The sequence below is a fragment of the Crocodylus porosus genome, unplaced genomic scaffold (assembly GCF_001723895.1).
Source record: "Crocodylus porosus isolate Cpor-Errol unplaced genomic scaffold, CroPor_comp1, whole genome shotgun sequence".
Taxonomy (NCBI): domain Eukaryota; kingdom Metazoa; phylum Chordata; order Crocodylia; family Crocodylidae; genus Crocodylus; species Crocodylus porosus.
This window is the reverse complement of record NW_017728911.1, coordinates 35,316,771-35,320,838: the sequence shown is the minus strand read 5'-3', so window position 1 is coordinate 35,320,838 and position 4,068 is coordinate 35,316,771.

Here is a 4,068-nt window from a genome sequence, read left to right as displayed (position 1 = left end):
CCTACTTAGAGATCTAGCTTCCATATGCATCTTATTTTAGGCAGTCCAGTCCTTTTTTTTGGATCTTGGTTTTAACTCAGCTAAAAATCAAAAGAGGAGTCAGTAACTTCACTGTTGCATTCATACAGGTTTTATCTAATGGCTTATGCTTAATACTATTTTAAATATTGCAAAGGTATAGTATCTTTCACACCTTTACAAGGTAAACAGGGTGAGTGCAGGAGGATTAATTTCTTCTCTGGCAGGTGCCATTTTTTACTTTCTTAAGACTAGTTTCATAATTTGGGTGGAAAGCTGTGTAAATACAAGCTCAAGCTCTCAGGCTGTTATGGAATGCAAGAAAAATTGGAGACATCCTGTCACTTTGGGATTTGCACATGGCAATGTTTGCATTTTATTTTTACATTTGTTATTTATACCTAAAAAAAAATCTACATTGTTTGGTAATGAGGAAAACAAGTCATGTTTTCTGTTGTGTTCTTTTCATCCTTGCTAAAATAAAAATGGCTGCAGACATTTTGCTTGTTCTTTCCAGATGCAGTTTCATCCACTTCTAGGCTGAAATTTTCCATGCTTGGCTTTGCTTGAAGGTGAGTCTTGCAAAAAGATAGGGTGGATGCAAATTTAAGTATTTCCCAATCCTAACTTTAATGGGTACTTTCTAGAAGAGAGATGCTATAGACTAATTCACCAGGCAGTTTACAGAGCCTGCTGTAAAAATTAGAAGTTGTGCTTTATAAAGCAGAAATTGAGACTGTGTTAACCTGAATAGGTTTGGAAGCATCTGTAAATATGCACATTTCCCCTCTAAAATAAGAACCATACATGTATATCCTCACAAGCTTGTCTGTTATGCAGCAGAGTAAGCAATCATGAAGTTTGCACTACTGTTTTAGTTGCAACACCCCAAGCATCTCAACAGTATATAGCACCAGGAAGAGGATTTTCTGAAAGTCCTAGCCCCACTGTTGTCTTCTGTGACACCAATCCACTCATGATACTGCTTGCTTATGAAAAGGGACATTCTTGGGGAACATATGTTCAGGTATGAACAATAAAATGTCCATTGATACTCAGTTCATTTTCAAAAATGATTGTTTGCACCAGATCTACTATATATTGAGTGTAGAAGGGCAAAGACTTCTAATCGCTGTTCAGGGGAATTTGGGAAACAAAGAATAGGAAATGTCTGTGTTCTTGTGTATTCATGGGTCTGCTTGTATCCACACAAGCAGGATGTGGAAGGCAGGGAAGCTGGGAAAGGTGTGTGCAGAGGAATGGGCCAGGTAAGAACATGGGAAAACTGATAACTGTGCTCTGACTGCCTTGTGATGCTCTTGACTGTATTTAAAAAAAAAAAAAATAGGGGAGGGGGGAGCAAATAGGACCTGGGCAGAAGTGAATCTAGCGTTTTACAAAGAGGGGTGCGGGAGCAGTGACCAGCACTACATGGGGTGGTGCTCCACCCAATGGGGTCAGCAGTCAGGAACTTTTTTCTTATCTGCTTTAGAGACTTAAGAATTACCTCTCTTCCCCTCCTGTTCAGAGGCACTTTCCTTCCCTCCAGCAACCTGCCACTGTGTCCCTGCTGTCCTGAGGGCAAGGGGAGCTCCAGAGCTGCTCCAGCAAGGCTGTGTGGGAGCTGGCTGAGCCTGGGACAGCCGTAGTGAACAGGTGGGTTCCCCCTCCCAGTGCCTGCTCCCAGGCTTGCACCTGGAGGGAGTAGACAGGGATGGGGACAGGAGATCCCATCTGCTGCTGTGTCCCCACCCTCCCAAGAGTGAGGGAGGCGGGGATGTGCCCTAAGCACCAAGGGGAAGGGGCAGATTGCGGAACTCTTACTTTATTTGAGGACTTAAAAATGTCCCCAACTGCTGCTCCTGCCCCAGAGTTAGAGAGGGGGGTTGTGGTCGCGCAACTAGGGCCCTTCTGAATCTGCCCTTGATCCTGGGTAATAGCCTTGTTAGTGTTCATTTGTAGCATTCTCTGCATGTTGTTTTTAATAATTATGCAAACATGCTTGGACAATCTCAGATTAACAACAGTGTCTATGAATCTGTGAAACATAAGGGCTGGAAAGGACCTTGAAGATCATCAGGTCCAGCCCCCTGCCCCAGGTGCAGGAAGTCAGCTAGAGTCAAAGGATCCCAGCAAGATAAACGTCCAAACGTTTCTTAAATGAGTCTAGAGTAGGTGCCTGCACCACTTCTGGAGGGAGTCTATTCCAGGCCTTGGGGGCTCGGACAGTAAAGAAGTTTTTCTTTATGTCCAGCCTGAAACGGTCATGGAGGAGTTTATAACCGTTAGTCCTTGTTATCCCTTGGGGCGCTCTGGTGAACAGGTGTTCCCCAAGATCCTGATGCACACCCCTAATGTAGGCAGCCACCAGGTCACCCCTGAGCCTGCGCTTTTCCAGGCTAAAGAGCCCCATGGCTCTCAGCTTCTCATCATAAGGCCTGTTCTCCTGCCCTCTGATCACGCGCGTGGCTCTCCTCTGGACTCTCTCAAGCTTCTCCACATCCCTCTTGAATTGTGGATCCCAGAACTTGATGCAGTACACCAGCTGAGGCCTCACCAAGGCCAAGTACAGCGGGAGGATGACATCCTGAGGTTTACTTGAGAAGCATCTATGGATGCAAGCCAAAGTTTTGTTTGCTTTACCAGCTGCGACATCACATTGGTGGCTCATGTTCATCTTGTGGTCAGTCATGATCCCCAAGTCTCTTTCAGCTGTGGTGCTAGCGAGAGTAGCACTGCCGAGCCTATAAGCGTGCTGCCGGTCACACGCATGCCCCCCCCCCGGGTGGAGTATCATGCATTTTTCTGATTGAACATCCTCAGGTTTATATCTGCCCACTTGCTAAGCTTATCCAAGTGGGTCTGGATCACTAGTTTAGTGTCATTGGTGAGCTTAGCCAGTGCGTTTCTGACACCAATGTCCACATCGTTGATGAAGATGTTAAAGAGGACTGGTCCAAGAACAGAGCCTTGGGGGACACCACTGGTCACAGAGTGCCATGATTTGCTTCCATCAACTACTCCTCTGGGTCCGACCTTGGAGCCAATTTCCAAGTGTTAAATTAGAATCCTTCTGTAATTTGAGAGTAACAGTTGCTCTCAGTCTGAGAGTAGGTACATCTCTGATTTGGGGTAAAATGTGTGATAGATGTCCCAATCAATGCCAGCACAATACTGTTTTATGTTAACCTTAAAAAATGTCCGAAGATAGTAAAGTAGGAAACAGAGCAAACAAATAATTCTAGCTGTTCTTCTGACATCATAAAGGAATGAAAATATTGAATGAATATGTGGATATCAGTTTAATCTAGTCTGAGATCACAAACTCTGTTATGCACTAATCGTAACAGTAGTTTGGGTTTTTTTAAGGATTTGCTACAGGTTGGATTTGATGTTGTTTGGGTCTTTGTATTGTGCATTTCCATACCTTAATGTGTGCATTTAAGGTTAAACTGTAGTCTGAATTTCCTTGGTTTACATTTAGTTAGGGAATTATTGCAACATCCCAATAATGTGTCTTATTATCTTACATAGTAGATATGCACTTTTAGTATTAATGATCCCAGATAAAAATCACACGATTGTGAAATTAATCAACGTGTAACTACTTCTACCTACACGACTCCAACTGTTGTAATATTCATTAGTGTCAAGTTGAAGACAATTGCACGCATATTGGCTTATAACAATCATTCATACTTGTCCTATTTCTCTGCAAGAGAGTTTGCAGATAATTTTTAAGTATCCTTTTTGTTTAGGAGAAACTATGACAAAATGTTTTAACTTGTGTTTGAATAAATACCTGCAATTATTAATATTGTTACAGTTTATGGAAACTGGTGATTGGACTGGAGATGATGCCAGTGATATGTTTTAGTTTATAATGCCTCTCTCTGTTTACTTCATTATTTGACAACTGATGGATTCCAAGCAATGAGTGGTTTCAAGACTGCAGAAAAAACTACAACACAAAGGGCATGTGGTAAGGATGGTTTCTTTCTGCCCCAAAGGATTTTGATTTTGGTTCCCAGGGAAGATCTTAGAAAAGCT